Genomic DNA, 21,586 nt, shown 5'->3' on the forward strand with positions numbered 1-21,586 from the left:
CTTTTTTTAGTGCTGCAGGAAAAGGTGGGGGGATAACAATTTTACTCGGTGCAATAGGTGTAAAAGTAGAGTTAGAAGACTTACCTCCTTGTTGTTCCACCTCATCCTCACCTTGCTTGTTCTTTTCCTCCTTAGACTCAAGTGCCTTTCCACTGCGCAATTCCACAGCTTTCACATGCTCTCTCGGGTTAGTCTCCGTGTTGCTTGGCAAAGTTCCTTGCTCCCTATTAGCAATTAACTTAGCCAATTGTCCAATTTGATTCTCTAACCCTTTTATGGATGCATCCTGATTCTGAAATCTCGTCTCGGTTGCAGAAATAAATTTAGTCATCATTTGCTCTAAATTTGACTTCTCCTCCCTAGGCGGTTCTGGCTTGAATCCTTGGTGCATCCCATGTGGTGGACCTCTTTGTTGGCGGTTTTGGTTGTTTTGACCTCCCCACGAAAAGTTTGGGTGATTCCTCCATCCCGGATTATAGGAGTTTGAATAAGGGTCATTTCTAGGACGGTTCTGGAATCCCGCGTGTTTTGCTCCCTCAGGCACATAGAATGGATTGCCATCTTGGCAATCCTGCACGTCATGCTCACCTCCACACTTATCACAGAAAATCTCTTGCAGACGCATAGCCGATCCACTCGCACTCATCCCATCAATCTTTCTGTTCAAAGCCTCCAACTGTGCTGACACCGCAGACAAATCAGTAACTTGATTAACTCCCGCACCTCGTTTCTGCCTATCAGAGTGAGGATGATAGCTGCTAGCAGCCATCTCCTCCAATAATTCATATCCGTTTTTCTCAGCAAGTTACCACAGAGGTAGCTCAAAGGTAGCAGCCATCATGGTACGGTTAGAAGTAAGCAGACCGTAGTAAAAAGTTTGAACAACTAACCCAAGAGGTAGCTCATGGTGTGGACATCTCCTCAATAAATCCTTGTTTCGCTCCCACGCCTCGTAAAGTGACTCAAGCTCATATTGAGCAAAAGTAGTAATGTCGGCTCTCAGCTTCATAGTCTTCGACGGAGGAAAGTACTTGGTCAGGAATGCCTTCGCCATATCCTCCCATGTAGTGATAGACCCTACAGGCAAACAGTTTAACCACGCCTTAGCTTTATCTCTTAGTGAAAATGGAAATAAACGCAAACGAACAGCATCATCAGACACAGCATTAAACTTAAAAGTATCGCAAATTTCAAGAAAATCAGCTATATGAGAATTAGGGTCGTCAAGTGCACTTCCCCCAAATTGAACAGTGTTTTGAATCATCTGAATGATAGCTGGCTTGATATCAAACTGGTTAGCTCGGATGACTGGTCTCACGATGCTTGGACGTGCTCCATCAAGAGACGGTTGTGCATAATCCATCATCGGAATGCGACGTGGTATCTCAACTTGTCTATTGTCACGCTGTTCCTCTCCACGTTCTTGCTCGTGTCTTTCCATCTGTTCTTTGAGTCTTTGTTGCTGTCTTCGTCTGCAGAAAGTTTTTTCGATTTCAGGGTCAAATTCAAGCTCCACGTCAAGTAATCTTGGCATGCACCACAAGAAAAATCTGCAACACAATGAGAGTATCAAATAATAATGAAATAAATAATACTAAAGAATTTCAATGAAAAATAAAAAATTGTGAATCAACAGTCCCCGGCAACGGCGCCAAAAACTTGATCGAGCAAAACTTGCAAAGTGAATGGTCCCAAAATTTGTTTTATAAATGAAAGCTCGATTTAAAATATCGCAAGTGCACGATAGTCAAGTTATAATAAACGTAAGTGAATACGAGTATCGATCCACAAGGACTGCGTTACAATATTCTTACTTTCACTTCAATTTCTTTAGCAACGATAGATTGAGTTGGTGATTAAACTAAAGTGAATTTAATAACTAAAATGATTAAAATGCAAGAACAAATAATCAAGAAATCAATGATTAGATTGGATGTAAATCAAATGAGAAGCGAATTTGTTGGGAATTATCAGTTCACCTACCGCTCGTGTTCAAATAATTATACTCGACTTTTACTCGTGCATTCGACGGAATTCCCTAGACTAATTAATATACTCTGTCGAGCTATAATAATACTAATCATAAACATGCAGTAATCAAGTATCCTCAATTATTTAACAGTTCACGATTGCATTACGTTCTATGAAATCCGCTAGCTTTCATCCGGGTGAATTATCACTATCGACACGTACCCAATTCCGTATATCTACTAAAATTGTAAATCCGTGGTCTATGCTATTCAATCCTATTGTCAATTATTCTATCGAAATCATTAACAACATGAAATAATCAAAGGAAGTTAGCTAGACTTCAATTGAAATAAGAAAGCGCAAAAGCATAAACAAATCACTCATAAAAACGTCGATAAATAATGTTAAACCACGAGTACGGGGTAGGATCCCCTCAAATCCCAACAAATATAGAGTTTAGCCAACCAAATTCATACTAAAAATCAACAATCTATGCAAGAGAATAAAATACTGCATAATAAAATACTAAATATGACGATGGAAGATGGCTGCGACGCTTGGAATTCTCGAGTTCCTCGAAAGTCTTCCTTACTCCTAGCCTTCTCTCCCAGAAAAATTGATGAAAATATGATGATTCCTCCTCTCAGAGGCGCCCAATCTCGTGTATTAGGTTAGTGGTCTTGGATAGAGTCCATGAAAATAGAAACAAATCTCGCAGAATCTTGCTGGATCGCGTGACTCGCTAGGGCGGTAGGTTTTGACCGCTGGGGCGAGTGACTCTCGAATAAAAATCTTTAGCCTTCTCTCTAGTCTCGCTGGGGCGGCCACTTTTGACCCCCCAAGCGAGAGATCTTCTGTTAAATTCTCTTGTCCAGGCTAGCAGTCTCGCTGGGGCGGTCAGTTTTGACCGCCCTAGCGAGAGGTCTTCTGTTCGAAATCCTCGGTAAGACTAGAATGCTCGCTGGGGCGGTAGGTTTTGACCGCCCTAGCGAGGCTTCTTCGTTGTTGTGCCCATTTTCTGCCATATTTGGTTCCATTCCTACAAAATACCACAAAACACACGAGATCAGTCATATGCTAAATAATGCAAACAAAATGCAAGAATAAACTAGAACAACCTAATATGATGTATGAATGCGACTCGAAACCAACACTAAAAACACGTAAAAACGAGTCCTATCAGGAGTCGATCTACTTCTAAGCACATCGATATAAACCAAACATCCATTGTCTTGGAACCTCTGCCAAAGACTCTTTCTCGATATCTATATTTTGTTCTCTGCTTTTCTATAAATCAATAGAATAAGCATACACATTCAAGGAATACAAAGGTATTTAAACAATAACAAGTATGTGGTTTTGGGAAATTCAAATTATCTCTTACTCGAGTCATATCTTCCGGTTAACATTGATTTATACGTTCTTTTCTCGGGGTTTGGCTCTGTTATGTCTTTGAAATCTTCAATACCAATCTGGAATGACATTCCAGAAGTACAACATCAATATACAACTCAAATCAATACTGGATATGATCAGAACTAAATCTAATTCTGTTTCGACGGCATAACATCGGAATCTCGATATATCCCGGCAACTCAACATCAAAAGATACAAATCATATCTCATAATCGATAACAAACACAATCTGATATTCTCAAAATCTGTATAATCTCAATCAAATCAATCTGAAAATGATTACAGTTTCATACGGTATCCGTTTTTCGATCCGATTTCGATTATATTCTTATCAGAATCTCAAGAACACCATATGTTAATCTTATCATGATTTCTCAAACATCAAGTTTTTGAATCATACCGAAACATAATAAAACTTACATCTTGTCGAAGCTTTTGACGAGAGAAGCACGATACCAAACTCGGATTGAAAATCAGACGGTCGGATCATGTAACATCAAGTTTCTAAAATGTAAAATTTGATAATTCTCCAAAGGCTCTCGTTTCTTCCTTCTTGCAAAGGTTCTGAATGGAATAAAAGAAGATTAAAACTTAAATGCATGGCAAGGCCAAGTGGCTTAATTTTCATACTGCACGTCTCGCGCATATGTGTGTCCCACGCCGGCGCATATGCGCGAGACTCTCTGTCGCGACACTTCTGCATTTCACCATCTCGCGCATATGCGCGTCCAATGCTCGTGCATATGTGCGAGACCTACTGTCTCGGCATTTTAGGAAAACACCAGCTCGCGCATATGCGCGCCCTATCTCGTGCATATGTGCGGTGTCTTCTGCCTTGGCATAAGCTACTCGCGCATATGCCCGCCTCTTCTCACGAATATGCGCGAGGTGTTCTGTCCTCGCTCAAGTAACATGCCTTCCTCTTGTATTTCTCGGTCATTCTCGGCCTTTTCCTTCCATAATCATGTCAATTCATCAAATAAAATAATTTTGGATCAAATAATATAATCTCCGGCATTACAGGCGCTAGACCCTGGGCTAAAGAGGGTGGGGGTGATCACCGGTGCCATGATGTTGCACGGACAATGAGCGGCTCCTGGATGGCTTCTAAGTGGAGGGAACATGAATGAACCGATCTTACACCGGAAGGAGAGGGATTCTGAAACTGTTCAAGTATGAGACTGTGCAGTTGAGGAGGGCTTAAAAGATTTAATATGTACTACTCATATCAAGAAGGTGTATCTTCTTTTCGGTAGCTCATCACATAAGAACTCCAAAGCTAAACGTGCTTGAATTGGGACGATTTTGGGATGGGTGATCCTCTGGGAAGTTTCTCAGGGTGTGTGTGAGTGAAGACATAATCACGCTGGAAAGACTCGTCTTGATACAGTGAGGATGGACGGGATGTAAACGAACCAAACCGTTTGTGAGCTATTCGAAGCTTGATTCGATAAAATCTCGTTTGAGCTCGTTTAATGAGGCTCGTTAAGATAAACAAACCAAACTCAAACTTTACAGTATTCGGCTCGTTAGCTCGTGAACATGTTCGTTGGTAAGTTCATGAGTAATATTTTAGATGAAAAAATAAATTTTTGATATTTGATTTATTGATTTTATAAATTATTTATGAAATATATACAAAAATCTATTAAATTTATTTATTATAATAAATTTACAAATTTTAATAAGAATAATATTTTTTTCTTTAAATATATTTTATTTTTTAATTAATTTAATGAAAATTTAAATGTATAATTCATATTTATTAAGCTTGTTTAGGCTCGATAAAGGCTTGAATAAGCTCATGAGCCATGCATATATTCGTTAAATAAAGCTCGAGTTCGGCTCGATTATAAACAAACCAAGCTCAGACATTCAAGAGTTCGGCTCGGCTCGACTCGATTACATATGGTCGTCGAATCTGGGGCGTTACAAGTGGTATCAGAGCCGACCTCTCCGAGTATGGTGTGTTTCGGGGACGAACCAAGCGGAAGCTGGTGGGCATGTGAGGCCCGTGGCCGAAGAGGGAGGGGTGATCGCTAGTGACATGAGGTTTCATAGACAATGAGCGGCTTCTGTAGGCTTCTAGGCGGAGGGAACATGGATGAACCGATCTTCATCGGAAGGAGAGTGATTCTGAAACTATTCAGGTATAGGACTATGCAGTTGAGGAGGGCTTAAAAGATTTGATATGTACTACTCATATTAAGAAGGTGCATCTTCTTTTCGGTAGCTCATCACATAAGTACTCGAATGTTAAGCGTGCTTGACTTGGGGCAATTTTGGGATGGGTGACCACCCAGGAAGTTTCTCAGGATGTGTGTGAGTGAGGACATAAGCACGCTGGAAAGTCTCGTCTTGATACAGTGAGGATAGTCGTCGAATCTTGGGCGTTACATGAAATAATGCTCGTAAAGAATTCCTAGCATCCCTTATACATGAGCTTCCTCGCATCATGTCATGATATCATCCGAGGCATGTTTTATCTCCACTTGGATCGAATACAAATTCTTGCTCACCCAATGGTCTGACCCTCAGTAACTTTCATCGAAAGTCGATTGACACTCCATTCTTCGACAACTAGTCCATTCCCAGAATAATTTCAAACTCTGGTATCGGTTGTACAAATAAGGTCAAATAGACTGTGTGGCCAGGAAGCTCGATATCCAAGTCTCTGACCACACTAGAAGCAGACAATTCCTCCCCAGATGGAACAGTCAAAGAATAACTCAAGTCGAGACTTGTGGGCTTGACACCCAAATAACTCATAAAGGTGTCTGATATAAAAGAATGAGTAGCCTCGGAATCTAACAGAGCATTCATGGCTACTCCCTCTACACAGATACTTCCTGAGATAATATTAACATATTCTCAAATTTAACAATTCTAAAAAAGTACTAAACTTTATCTCATGCACGGGATGAAACCACTATCCTAAAATTATCATATGAAATTTTTAAAATTAACCTACTAGTAAACCTCTTTATGAAACTTGGGCAGTAACCATCAATGAAGTTTCTCAGCTTCTCCCTGGCGTCATTAGCTACCAGGGGCACGAAGTGACACCCCTTCTCAAACTTCCTCACAAACTCCGCCACGCTATGGTCTCCCTGTCTCAATGTCATGAATTCCCTATTCAGTCGGGAGCGTACCTCATCAGTGAAGTACTTGGGGTAGAACACCTCCTTGAAGTCCTCCCAAGTAAGGTTCTGCAGGTTCACTGTCACTGATACTCCTTCCATCAATAATTGAGCATCATCCTTCAGCAAATAAGTTGCACACCTAACTCTATCATGGTTCTGCAACTCCATAAAGCTAAATATCACTTTTAAGGACTTAATCCATCCCTCAGCTACCATAGGATCAGTCGTACCCTCAAAATCCTTAAGGTCCATCTTGTGGAAATGCTCATATATTGCTTTTGGTCGCGTCTTCCTATCCACCTCTCCGTTGATCCTGGAAAACTGCATAAAGAACTGGGTCATGCCAGTAAGAATCTGAGCCTGAAGGTCTTGTGGTGGACGTGGAGGGATAACTCTCTCCTCTTCACGAGCCTCGCGGCCCTCGCGGTCAATCACACATCTAAGAGACATACTTTTCCGCAATTTAACCCAACACATAACAACCATGAATAAAAAATTTATTCATATAACATACTAAAGTGGTTCAAAACTTAAACATATAGTTAAAGAAGCTCGTACTTAACACAATATATTTAAAACCGTAAAAACATACAGACTTGAGGTGTGACTTCCTGAGCTTCTCGCAACCAGCTGTAGGAACAACCTATATCAGGAACCTTGCACTCGGATGTTTAGAGTAGGTGCCCATCGAGCCAAGTGTTGGTCCTGGGTTCATGTTGAAACTCTATGTATAAACAATCTTTATTTTAATAATATTTGAAATTATTGTTTTGGAACATCTTTATCTGTATACCCATGCTTGTTGCGTAGATAAAGTCCTTGAATATATAAATAGTAGAAAGAATACGAGATGCTCATATGATGAGTATCATGAAACTCATATTTGGAATGCTGTATATTCTAAATAGCTCCTAGTCGATTCGGCTGCCATTAAGCAAGATAAAGGCCGCTTGAGTTTGAGACTAGTATATGCGATGTGAGTACCATGTTTCATTGATAGGGGACATTGTGATGTCCGAACATGCAGATAGGTGCTCCTTGTAGAGTGCACTGAAGAACCCTCCATAAAGGACTTTCCAAGTGGTTCTCACTTATCAAATAGAAACGTTATAGTTTATGGTTGTACACCATTAGTCTGTTAGAGCAGGTGCCTCTCGAGCCAAGTGTTGGACGATGGTTCATGTTGAAACTCTATGTATATACAATCTTAATTTTAATAATATTTGAAATTATTGTTATGACACATATTTATCTATATCCCCATGCTTTTTCATAGATAATGTAATATCCAAGCTTGGTGAATGGTACAGTTTAATATGTTTATTGATTCCTTGGTTATGTTTACGTATAGTTTTGATGTTAAGAGTTGCGATTTATGGTTTATAGTATTGTTGATTATAGATGATGTGTAGTTATGTTGTAGCGTCGTTGCGGTTTAATTTATGGTAATTTGTTTGTTGAGCCTATTCGTATGAGGCCAATGGGGATGGTTAGATAAAACATAGAATTGCAACTTTCTTGTTGAGAGTTAGTTGAAAAGAGTATATTGTTGGCTACAGAGGAGAGTGCACCCGCGGTCCATTATGCAGTGCACCCGCGGTGTTCGGGCAGTAGGTCTACCACACCCGCGGTGGGAAAGGCAGCGCACCTGCGGTCGTTTTCTTTGGATTTTTTGATGTGGCACAGTATGCGTAGCGCACCCACGGTCGATGAACAGTGAAGTCGTGTTTTTGAGATTTAAGTGATTAAATACAAGAGTTGCCTTCATTTTTCTCATTCTTTTCCCCCTCTTCTCGATTTTCAGCTTAAGGGAGAGCTAGGGTTCTTATTTTCTTTCCTTTGTTTCTTTTATTCAAGCTCCTTGTTGGATTATTGAAGTTAGAACAAGGTCATTTTGGGTTCAAGGAGCTAAGGTAAGCTTGTGGTTTTGTTTATTCTTGGATTATGGTGTTGTGGAAATCATGGAATGCTAGATTGTGTTGGTTTTATGGGTTTTATAGTATGGGTTTGTGATTATTAATTTATTGATGGTTCAATTCATGGTTTATTGTTGTAGGAATTCTACCAAGAGTTTAGAATCAAGGTTTCCATTGGTTGTAAGTGGAATTCATTCCTTGTGCTCACATGAATTATATTTATTGTATTTCAATGGTTTTAACATGCTATTCCCTTCCATTTGATTTATGTTATGTATGAATATACTTTGTTGTATATGAGAGGCTTTTATATGTCTCAATTGTGTAAAAGGGAAAACAAAATAAAAGAGTATTCAAAGTGTTTGTTTTAATGCCCAAGAGAGAGTTCAAATGATTTATTGGATTGATAAATAGATAGCCAGAGATTGCATGCAATTAATTGATCAACGACAATAGGCTTATATCCCGACAGAGTAATCGATTTATATCGATGGGATATAGGTACAGAGACAGAGATACTATTTAAATATCAATCCAAAATAGAAAAGAGAAATACCATCGTTATTGTTATGTTATACTATGTTATTCATGTTTCAAGAGTTAGATGGTATTTAAGCCATGTTTTACAGAGTATGATATGTATACATTTTTATGTAAGAGTTTCACTTGCTGAGTTTTAAACTCATTCCAGTTATTTCATGTGAAACAAATAAGAGTGACGAGCCGGGACGTTGATTGATGCCGAAGTCATATGTACAGAGATGGAAGGAAAAAAGATATTTTGTTAGCTTTTAACATGATCAAAAATGATATTTTGTATTTTGATGCAACACTTGATTGATCATGTATATACTTTTGATTGTAAATATTTTTATGTCAAGAGAATTTTAAATCCTCCTTCCCTCTAAGTAAAATTGATCGAGCAAAACTTGCACTGTGAAATCCCCAAATAAAATATGATTTTGTATGCTCAAAAAGTAATCGCAAGTGCACGATGTCAAGTAATAATATAGTGTATGTGAATACGAGTATCGTTCCGCTGAGGACTGTATTTAACAATTATTATTTTAGTTATTAAAACTTTAGCGACGAAAGGTGATTTGTTGTGTTATAACTACTAAAATGCAAGAAAATCAAATAAACAAGTTCAAAGATTAAATGATAAAATATGACTCTTAAATCGATTGATTAAATTTCAAATGATAAAAGAATTTGTTGGGAATTCTGGTTCACCTACCCCTTATTAATTAATTAATTCGTCCGATTGTGTTCTACGCTTCCGACATGATTTCCTATTCAATTGAACACACTCTCTCGAGCTATGCCAAACTAATTCACTCAATGAAGTAATTAAATGTCTTTAATTATTTATCAAGAATGAATCGCATTTCGATTTATGAAACCCCCTAGTTTTCGACCCTAAGGACTATGACTATCAGCATCCAATTTCATATATCTATGTAAATTGTAGATCCGCGAATTATACCACTCGATCCCTATCACTAGTTATTCTCTCGAACTCACTCGTGATATAAAATTGTCGTAAAAGTTAGCTACGCTCAAACGACACAATAAAAATCGTAGTACAATCAAGAATAAAGCACAACTCAAAATATAAATTAATCAACTAAAAGTTTGGGGTAGGATCCCCTTTAATCCCAACAAATATGAAAATTAGCTACTAGAATTCATAATGAAAATAAGCAAAACAATATTTAAACAACGGAAAATAAACTAGAAATACGAGACGTGACGAAATCTGCGAAGAACGATGCCCGGAAACCGTCGAATCTTCAATCCAAGTGCAAAGGCTCTCAAAAAACTCCTTGTGCTCCTGCAAATCCGTCTGAATAATGCTCAAGAGTCGACCAATCCCCCTTTCCATTCCAGCCATCCTTCCAACTAAGGTAAGAAATCGAGCATGAAATCTTGCCAAAAATATTTGGCGCTCGGGCGGTAGAAAATTACCGCTCGAGCGCCACACCTTCTGTGAATCTCCTTGAGAAGTGCAGCATTCGCGCTCGGGCGGTAAAAAACTACCGCTTGAGCGCCGACCTTTCTGTCGAAGTGCTTGGGGTGAGTGGCTATCGCGCTCGGGCGGTAGAAAACTACCGCTCGAGCGCCGACCTTTCTATTGCCTTGGTCACCTTTCGCGCCCGGGCGGTAGAAAACTACCGCTCGGGCGCCACTCATTCTGTCGGTTGCTCCCTCATTTGTACACTTTGCTCCATCTTTGGTTTTCCGGTCACTTTTCCCTGCAAATTCGTCACAACCCAGTGAGATATGATAGAATGCAAATTTTCGCTCAAAAATAAACAACATGTAACTAAAATGCATGCATGCACAATGCAAACACAACTAAAACTAATGCAATAAAATACGTAAAAACGACACATATCAAAAAATTTTAAATTCCGCTGCTATTTTTATGAAAATCAGTCGAGGGCGTTACAGATAAAGTCCTTGAATATACAAATAGTAGAAAGAATATGAGATGCTCATATGATGAGCATCATGAAACTCATATTTGCAATATTGAATATTCTAAACAGTTCCTAGTCGATTCAGCCTCCGTTGAGAAGGATAAATGCCGCTCGAGTTTGAGACTAGTATCTACTATGTGAGTACCATGTTTCATTGGTAGGGGACATTGTGATGTCCTAACATGCATATAGGTGCTCCTTGTAGAGTGCACTGAACAATCCTCCATAAAGGACTTTCCAAGTGGTTCTCACTTATCGAGTGGAAACGTCCTAGTTCATGGTTGTACACCATTAGTCCTTATGACCCGAGACAACATTGAGACTCTATATGCTAGGATTACACTTTGACTTGTTTACCGACTCTCATGGGGTCATCAGGTGGCAAGGTTGGGTGTTTTGTCAAAACATATAGGAGTCGATGCAATGTAGTCGGGGATTCACCAGTTACCTTCAGGTATGGATATCATATGTGATCTCATGTGTATGTAGTTTGAAATCTCTGATCAGAGTGTTGGTGATAATTAAGAAAAGGGTTTCTTAGATTACACCATCGATGCAACTACGACATGACATGTAGTATCGATTCTTTGACAGCTCTTAATATACCAATAGTTATGGAATCAGTCTGATATATGAGATGAAAGAACCGTACTGTACGCTAACCATAATAGATTGGTTCTTGCAAGCACTATCAATTGATACATTGGGAATCATGTAAGCGATGCTACAAGGCATTTAACATGATTGGTTGGGTACTATCAGACTTGAGCTCTGACGTTCTTATTATCAAGGAGTTGATAAGTAATAATGAAGCATTTGGGGTATGCTCATATAAGGACATGTTTAGTCTCAAATCACATTGAAATGTGAAACCACGGCTAGTTGTATAATTGAACCATTGAGTACCACACAAGTACTAGCTTTCTAGATCCCGTTGAGAAGAAAAGTAGTTCAATGTGTTGAACGACTTATAAAGGAGTTTGTAAGCGCTAACAAAAATAGAAGTATGACTTCTATTAAAGAATTACGGGGAATGTGACTTTTAATTTGTGGAAGTGTTCCCAAATTAAAAGGCCACCAAATAAATTATGTATTTGAAAATTGTGATTTTCATAAATATTATTATGGACTAAATTAAATTAATTCAAATGTTGAATTAGTTAATCACTAGTGGACCTAGTAGAGTCTAAGTAATTAAATTAATTCACGTGTTGAATTAATTAAATAACATAAGGCCTTGTAAAGCTCAATTAGAAATAATTATTCAAATTGTGGGCTTAAGTAAAATCAAGTAATTTTTAAATGGTCTCAAATGTGTTTGAGATATTTTTGGGGCGATTGATCATCCTTATTTAGTTTACTGTTTATAATATATGCATGATATGTTATAAATAATGAGTATGTGCGTTATTATTATGATAATAACAAAGTTGCATGAATCCGGCAAACATACGATCAAAAATGGCGAGTTTTTAAACAAAATTAATGATGAGACCTTTCAAAATTAAAAACCCTCATTTAGATTAAGATTCAAAATTAATATCACGCTCGAAAAGGGGAATTATAAAGGTGTTTATAATTTCCATGTCTTCATCGAAAATGGGTGCATGATGAACGTTACCCGTGCTCGAGGCGAGGCTCAAGAAAAATATTTTAACCGGACCTAATTACCTCAATTGGCAAAGAAATCTGAAAATCGTCTTGAATTTGGAAAGGATAGCGTATACACTTACTGAATCTCCCCCTGTTGAGGCTCCGACTAGCTGCACTCCTGAGGAATTGCAAACTTACAAGGATTATGACTTGCGAGCTAAGTGTTATATGCAGGCTTCTATGAATGATGAGCTGCAGAGGCGTTTCGAGGATGCAAAAAGTGCTGCTGACATTCATTTGCGTCTCAAGGAGCTCTTTGGTAAGCAGACTCGAATTCTTAGGCATGCTACCATCAAGGAGCTGATCACTTTATGCATGCGAGATGGGGCTTCGGTCCATGAGAATGGCCTAAAGATGATTGGGCTTGTGGACAAGCTCGTTGGCATGGATCTTACGTTGCCTTCGGAGTTGACAACCGACGTGTGGCTCTTGTCATTGCCTAACTCATTTGATCTTTTTGTGGTGAATTTCAACATGAACAAGCTAGAGCCTACCCTTGAGGAGTTGGTGAACATGCTTGTTACGTTTGAATCCACCATCAAGAAAGAGAAGCCGATTCTTTATGTGGGTTCTTCATCTGGTACGAAGACTGGTCCACAGGCGAAGGGAAAAAATTGTTATGTCAAACGTCCCAAGAAGAATGTGCCCTTGAAGAGGCAAGCTCTGAATCCCGTTGTGACAGCCACACCAGTAAAGGCAGACAAGACTGCTGATATCTGTCATCACTGTAAGAAGCCAGGACATTGGAGGCGTAACGGTAGAGAATATCTTCCCTAGAAAGGTTCTGGAAATGGTATGTTCTATATTGAAGTAAACATTTCAATTAATTCTACTTCTTGGGTATTAGATACCGGCTGTGGCTCACATCTCTGTAATGATTTGCCGGTGATGGGAAGAATTAGAAGGCTAAGGGAAGGTGACACCTTCTTGAGAATGGGAAGTGGGGCAAGAGTTGCTGCCGAGGCTACTGGAGATGTTTATTTGATTTTGAACAATTATTTAAGTTAATTTTAAGAGATCTTTTCTTTGTACATGATTTGGTTAAAAACATTGTTTCCATTTCTATGCTTGATAAATATGGATATTCTTGTTTATTTTACAAAGGTGTTTGCAAAATTTACAAGAATAAATGTTTAATTGGTACTGGAGAACTTGAAAAAGATATCTATAACTTCCAATTGAAATATATTTCACTAAATAATGTCCAAGCTATGACAACAAAAAACAAACAAAAAAAAGATACTCTTAATTTGGCATAATTATGACATGCTCGATTAGGACATATTTCCCTAAAAAGGATGAAAAAGCTAGTGGGAGTAGGCATGTTTGATATGTCTGATACTAATTCTCTTACTACTTGTGAATCCTGTCTGAAAGGAAAGATGGCCAAAATTCCCTTTTATGGCCATGTGGAGTGAGCCAAAGTGTTATTGGATTTGATCCATACCGATGTGTGCGGTCTGCTTAGCATCACCATTAAGCATGGACATGCATACTTCATCACCTTTACCGATGAATTTTCGAGATATGGGTATGTGTATTTGATGAAATACAAATCTGAATCCTTTGAAAGGTTCAAATAATTTAGAAGTGAATTAGAGAAACTGTTGAGACGAAACATCAAGTCACTTCGATCGGATCGAGGTGGCGAGTATTTGAGTGCCGAGTTCCAAGAGTATCTTAGGGAGAATGAGATTCTCTCGCAGTGTACTCCGCCTAATAAACCACAGTTAAATGATGTTTCTGAGCGTTGTAACCGGATTTTGATGGACATGGTTCGGTCTATGATAGGGTTCACAAAGTTGCTGCCATCCTTTTGGGGATATGCACTTGAGACAGCGGCACTGTTGTTGAACAATGTCCATTCAAAGGCAGTTGATGAGACACCATATGAGATATGGATGGGTAAGCCTCCCAAATACTAGTATCTTAGTATATGGGGATGCCCTCCTTATGTGAAGCAGGCAGTGAGAGATAAACTGGATAGTCGATCCATTTTATTTTACTTTGTGAGATATCACTGGAATTCAGTTGGATATTATTTCTATCATCCCTAAGAAACAAAGTTATTTGTTTCTAGGAATGCAAACTTTTTGGAGAAAGAATTTCTATTGGATATAAAAGGGGAGATGATAGAACTAGAAGAGGTTCGAGAGACACCCACAATTGTAGAACCCATAACCGAAGAGCCAAGAGAGAAGATACAAGCTCCTAGAAGATCCGAGAGAGTCTCGAGACCACCTATGAGGTATGGTCTTCTTCTTGAAGAGGGCCATGATGAGCCTAACAATGGATGTGATCCAATAACCTTCAAGGAAGCATTATCTGATATTGATTCATCCAAGTGGCTTGAGGCAATGGAATCTGAGATGAATTCAATGCATTCGAACCAAGTGTAAAATCTTGTGGATCCACCTGAGGGAACTATTCTCATAGGGTGTAAATATATTTACAAGAGGAAACTTTGGGCAGATGGGAATGTATCGACCTTCAAGGTGCGATTGGTTGAAAAAGGATATACTCAAAGACAAGGAGATCACTTTGAGGAAACATTTTCTCCATTTGCAATGTTCAAGTCTACAAGGATATTGCTGGTCATAGCTGCATGGTATGACTATGAGATAAGGCAGATGGATGTGAAGACAACCTTTCTTAATGGGGATATTAAGGAAAAGATTTACATGTCTCAACCTGAAGGGTTTACATCTTTCTGAAGTGAGCATACGGTATGCAAACTTCATAGATCTATTTATGGTATAAAGCAGGCATCTAGGAGTTGGAACCTCAGATTAGATAGTAAAATAAAATAATTTGGTTTTACTAAGAATCATGAGGAACCCTGTGTGTATAAGAAGGTCAATGGGAGTGCAGTGGCATTCCTGGTGCTTTATGTTGATGACATTCTACTCATTGGGAATGATGCAGGGATGTTGCAATCAACTAAAATATGGTTAGCGAGTAAGTTCTCGATACAGGACTTGGGTGAAGCATCTTTTGTATTGGGAATACAGATCTATAGAGATAGCTCGAGAAGATTTATTGGTCTCACCCAGTCCACATACATTGATACAATCGTTCAGCGGTTCTCGATGGATGAGTCCAAGAGAGGACATCTACCAATGTGTCATGGTGTGTCCCTATCCATGTCTATGTCTCCCAAGACTAATGCAAAGATAGAGGCGATGACACACATTCCGTATGCATACGCAATTGGTAGTATCATGTATGGGATGATATCTACACGTCATAACGTGGCTTTTGCACTAAGTGTAGTGAGTAGATATCAATCAAACCCTGTTCTTCCACACTGAAAGGTTGTGAAAGACATCCTCAAGTATTTGAGAAGGACCAATAAGTTGTTCATGGTCTATGGGGGTGGAGAACTGAAATTGGAAGGCTATACCAACTCTAGCTTCCAAAGCGATATCGATTACTCAAAGTCAACCTTTGGGTTCGTATTCATGCTCAATGGTGCTGCTGTCTGTTGGAAGAGTTCCAAGCAAGACAGTAATTCGGATTCCACCATTGAGGCCGAATACATTGCTGCATCAGCTGTAGCAAAGGAGGCTGTTTGGTTAAGGAACTTCGTCCAAGAGTTGGGCGTCATTCCTATTGGAGTTGCTCCAGTCCCGATGTTTTGTGACAACATGGGAGCCATTGCTCAGGCGAAGAGCCAAGGTCTCATCAGTAATCCAAACATGTATTGAGAAAGTACCACATCCTCCTAGAGATTGTGGAAAGAGGAGAAATGTCAATTGACAAAGTCGGCTCCGCAGATAATGTTGTTGATCCACTAACTAAGCCTTTACTTGGACCATTGTTCGAGAAGCATTGCGAATCAATGGGTTTGAAGCATATGGGTAGTTGGCTCTAATGCAAGTGGGATATTGTTAGAGTAGGTACCCGTCGAGCCAAGTATTGGCCGAGAGTTCATGTTGAAACTCTATGTATAAACAATCTTTATTTTAATAATATTTGAAATTATTATTATGGCACATCTTTATCTGTATACACATGCTTGTTGTATAGATAAAGTCCTTGAATATACAAATAGTAGAAAGAATATGAGATGCTCATATGATGAGTATCATGAAACTCATATTTGCAATACTGTATATTCTAAACAGTTGCTAGTCGATTCAGCCGCCGTTAAGAAGGATAAAGGCCGCTCGAGTTTGAGACTAGTATCTGCGATGTGAGTACCATGTTTCATTGGTAGGGTACATTGTGATGTCCGAGCATGCAAATAGGTGCTCCTTGTAGAGTGCACTGAGTTCAACCTCCATAAAGGACTTTCCAAGTGTTTCTCACTTATCGAGCGGAAACGTCCTAGTTTGTGGTTGTACACCATTAGTCCTTATGACCCCGGAAAACGTTGAGACTCTATATGCTAGCATTGCACTTTGACTTGTTTACTGAGTCATATAAGGTCATCAGGTGGCAAGGTTGGGTGTTTTGTCGTAACATATAGGAGTCGATTCATTGTAGTCGAAGATTCACCACTTATCTTCGGGTATGGATATCCTATGTGATCTCATGTATATGTAGCTTGAAATCTCTGATCATAGTGTTTGTGGTAATTAAGAAAATGGTTTCTTAGATTACACCATCGATACAACTACGACATGACACGTAGTATCGATTCTTTGATAGCTCTCGATGTACCAATAGTTGTCGAATCGGACGGATATATGAGATGAAAGGACCATATTGTACGCTAACCATAATAGATTGGTTCTTGCAGGAACTATCATTTGATACCTAGGAAATCATGTAAGCTGTGCTGCAAGGCGTTTAACATGATTGGTTGGATACTATAAGACTTGAGCTCTAACGTTCTTATTATAAAAGAGTTTATAAATAAGAATGGAGAATTTGGGGTATGCTCATATAAGGACATGTTTAGTCCCGAATCACATTGAGATGTGAACCCACGGCTAGTTTTATCATTAAACAATTGAGGGCCACACAAATACTAGATTTTTAGATCCCGTTGAGAAGAAAAATAGTTCAATTTGTTTGATAGGATCAGATATTTGGTTAAAAGAGTGTTTAGAAAAGGGGGTTTGAATAAACACTCTCAATTTTTCGAATCTTTTTAAAGGTTGGGTTCAGTTTAGTGATAAACTGATACTTGGAATCCTGTCGGTCAATATCACTCACTTAACAATAAAGTGCAGAATAAAACGGATTGATAGATAGAATAAAAACTGAAATAAGAACATAAGATTTTACGGATGTTCGGAGATTTCAAACACTCCTACGTCACCCTTTCTATCACAAGGATATGGTATTCACTAAAAGACTTTGATCGATACAAAAGTTTGTACACACCCACTTCAGTTTGGACTTAGCATTGCCAAGACTGTAACTCTTAGTTTACAAAATGCTTCACAGTATACAATTGAATTTAGCACAACTGATCTTTTACAAGATCTAGTTTTACAATGATAACGCTATGCTTTAAAGCTCAAAAGAGTAGTCTTGATTGCTACGGATATGTGAGATAAGCGTGAGCTTTTAATTTTTGAATGTAACCAGTAATTTCAGCAAGGTAACAGTAAGCTTAATGAAATAGTAAGTCGATTAATTTTTTCACTGCTTCTCCTCTGCTATTTATAGGCTTCAATTCAACGGTAATATTAAATGAAATTTGAATCTTTTTATCTGTTGGTTTGCCATGTCAACATTCTTCTGACATTCGTACATTGTAGCTGTATTGCAGCGTTCCCACTATCTCTTGCAGTCTGCTTTTGTACTATTGTAGGTTTAACGTTTTTTTAGTTGATGTGTACATCTGAAAGATCAGCTGATAGGTAATAGCCGATAAGCTCACTAATCTGTTTCCAACTAATCAATCAGTTGTCTGTTTAGATTCAGTTGAGTTGGTTCAGTTGCCTTCGTTAACTTGCGCATTAATATTCAGTGATGGCAACTGTCAGTTTGAGTATATTTGTTCAGTTCCTTGATCAGTTTTTTCATTCGATTAAAAACCCCGTTTGTCAAACAAACAAAATTTAGTTTCCAACAATTTCCCTCTTTTTGGTGTTTGACAAAACTAGTAAGATAAGAACTGATCAACTGAACTAAAAAATAATCATTGAATCCTTAGTAGATGAAATATTTTTTGTTCTATGTACAGATTCGTACAAAGAATGGAATAAATAATCTTCAAGAAAAATCTGCCATAATATTCAACCTTTAACTGTGGTCAGTTGATTACTTCTTCTATCTGCCACAATCATTTTCCCCCTTTTTGTCAAACTCATCAACCTTCTTGGTTAAAGTACGAAATTCTAAGGCGATGGTTGACACAGCATTCAGCACAGTCTCTTGCAGCAAATCTATCCTTTTTGCAACAGTCGTTTGCAAAAAATCAATGCGTCTTCTCACTAAGGCTTGTGTTTGGAAGTGAGCTTCGGTCGATACTCTGTCTTTTCGAAGTTCTTACATCTGGAAATACAATGAATTCACATCCATTTGAATTTGCTGAAGTTTTCTAGTATTAAATTCATTTGACGAGTTGAGCTTTAAGGTGTGCGCAAGTTGAGTAGACTGGATGTCAGAAATTACATTCACCATATTGACTAGATTGTGTTGAACATTTTGGATTTTATCCAACAAGGCTTCAGTATTTGATATACCGGGAGACATGGCTCCAGAGGATTCCGGTATCTCTTCCCTGTTTACTTGTTGAAATAAGACCAGAGTTCTGTCAGTTGTGTCTGTTTAAAGTGTTACCATTTTTGAAACACCTTCATGTGATATTTCTTGTTGAAGTAGTGGAGGAGGAGAAAAATTCTGATAAACAAAGGTGCTTGATGGCTCTTCAGTTTGTTGATCAGCTGAAACAATTGATGGTTGTTCAGTTTGTGGCGCAGCTACTCACAAACTGGTGCTTCAGTTGGTTGAACGAATGAAGCGTCAACTAGCTCTCCAGCTGGCACTTCTTCAGTTTCAACTGAGTGCATTTGAGCTTCCTCAGTTTCTACAAGAACTGCTTGTTCAGTCATCGAAATTAACTGAACTGGCTCTTCAGTTTCTTCAAAATTATCCTGATCGGCTGGTTCTTTAAAAATTTCTTCAACTGCTTTTGTAGTATGTAGCTGGATATCAGTGGTTACTGATTTGATAACCTCATCAAGGTTTGAAAGTGATAACTCAGCATCAGAATAAAGCATAAGTTTTGCAGTTGAGTATGGAGGAGCAGAAGAAGATGGTTGTGCATCAGTTGTACAAGGAGCAGTTTCTTGCTGAGAAGTTTCAGCAATAGTATCCTTGGTTGGCATTTGTGGAGATGTTTCATGAGTTGTTTCTTCTGACAAGGAAAGATCTGAGGAACCTGCTTGAAGAGTCAGTTCCTGATAAATTTCACATAATTTAATCTCACTCTGTAGCCCGTTAAGATCCATTTCCAGTTGGTCTTTGTCATTAAATGCAGTCGGACTTGTAGGTTCATAGTTCATCCGCAACCGAGCAAACATTTGTGACAACTTCTTCTCTCATACTATATCAAAGAAATAATTTTTCATCTGCAGGGCGAGTGCATGGAAGAAGCTTTGACCACTTTCAGAACTATCTTTTCCAGTTTAACAAATTTCTTCAGAAATAATTTCTTCTGAATTTGCTCAGCAAAACTCCAGTTCTGAATCTGACCCATTCGTCGTAAGCTTTTAGTTTAGATGAGGAAAAATCATTGACCTCTTTCCAGATAAAATCAATGTGGGTTTGAACTGTATTGGTTGGTCGGGTCTCTTTTTGCATCTTCCCCTTCCCTTTGGGATCATTTAGGATATGACGAATAATCAGCCCGGATGAAGTTGCATCGATTTTTCTGTAAACACCACTCATTTGGGTCTGGCAATTGGTAGAGCGATGAAGCCAGTAATGGTGATTAAAGGAGTCTTGACTCTAGTTGATTTCTTCTTATCACAAGATTCGGTGATCTTTTTCTTCTTAGATAAAACAGCAGATTGAGGTAACTGAGCGTTAGTTGGTGGTTCAGTTAATACATCTTGGAGAGGATAAGCCTGAATAGGCTGTTGAGCTCCTCATTTAATCAACCTTTTAGTTGGGATAGTCCCAACTACAACAGTAGGTTATGTCTTTAGAGTCTTGGGTTTCTTTGTGAGTTTTGGTGAAGGAGTCTTCTCAGAATCAGACTTGCTGACAATCAGTTTTCTCTTGATTATCTTCTTCCTGATTGTCTTCATGGTTTTTTGGGTTGATTTGGGAGCCTCTTGCGTCCCAATTTCCTTCTTTACTTCCAAAACTTTCTCAAGAGACATATCCAGTTTGGGCTTTGGTGACTGGACAGTTTTGGCATTGAAGATCTTGATCTTGGATGATCTTTCAGAATCATCCTTCACCAACCCTTTGAATTTCAGCAAATAGTTGAGCTGCACTGCATAGCCTTTTGATTGTTTTGACGACTGAAACATATTTCTCAGAATGTTGAATATGATGTTCTTCCAGTTCAGTCGTCTGTCTGCCATGATGGCAGTATATATAATGGCCCGAAAATCCGCGTTTGAAAATTTGCGGAAAAATTTAAAATTTTCTTTTTAAATAATTAAAATGCCTCATTCACAAAATAAACTGATAAATCAAGTTTAATATTTAAAATAGCAGCGGAAGAAATTATTGTTCGCCAAATAACAAGTTTAAAGCAATCCAACAACTGATAAAAATGGTTAAGCATAAAAATGATATATGCTGAAAATGAGGTCATCGGGTTCCACTACTGCTGACCCAAGCTAGCTCACTGGTCCCCGCCCTCGGTCCCGACCTCATCAGTACCTACAACAATCAAGTCTAGTGAGTCTAAAGACTCAGCATGCATATATCGTAAATAACAAGTAATAATATACTAAAATTTCATGGGAGCAAAAATATCATGTCATGAGGCGTAATTTGAAAAAAACTTATCATGAGCAATTATAATACGTGCATAACTGACTGAAAATCATAAGTGAAATGCTTGCTCAATCGAGCCCTGTCATAG

Source organism: Primulina eburnea, chromosome 1 (genome assembly GCF_022965805.1).
Source record: "Primulina eburnea isolate SZY01 chromosome 1, ASM2296580v1, whole genome shotgun sequence".
Taxonomy (NCBI): Eukaryota; Viridiplantae; Streptophyta; class Magnoliopsida; order Lamiales; family Gesneriaceae; genus Primulina; species Primulina eburnea.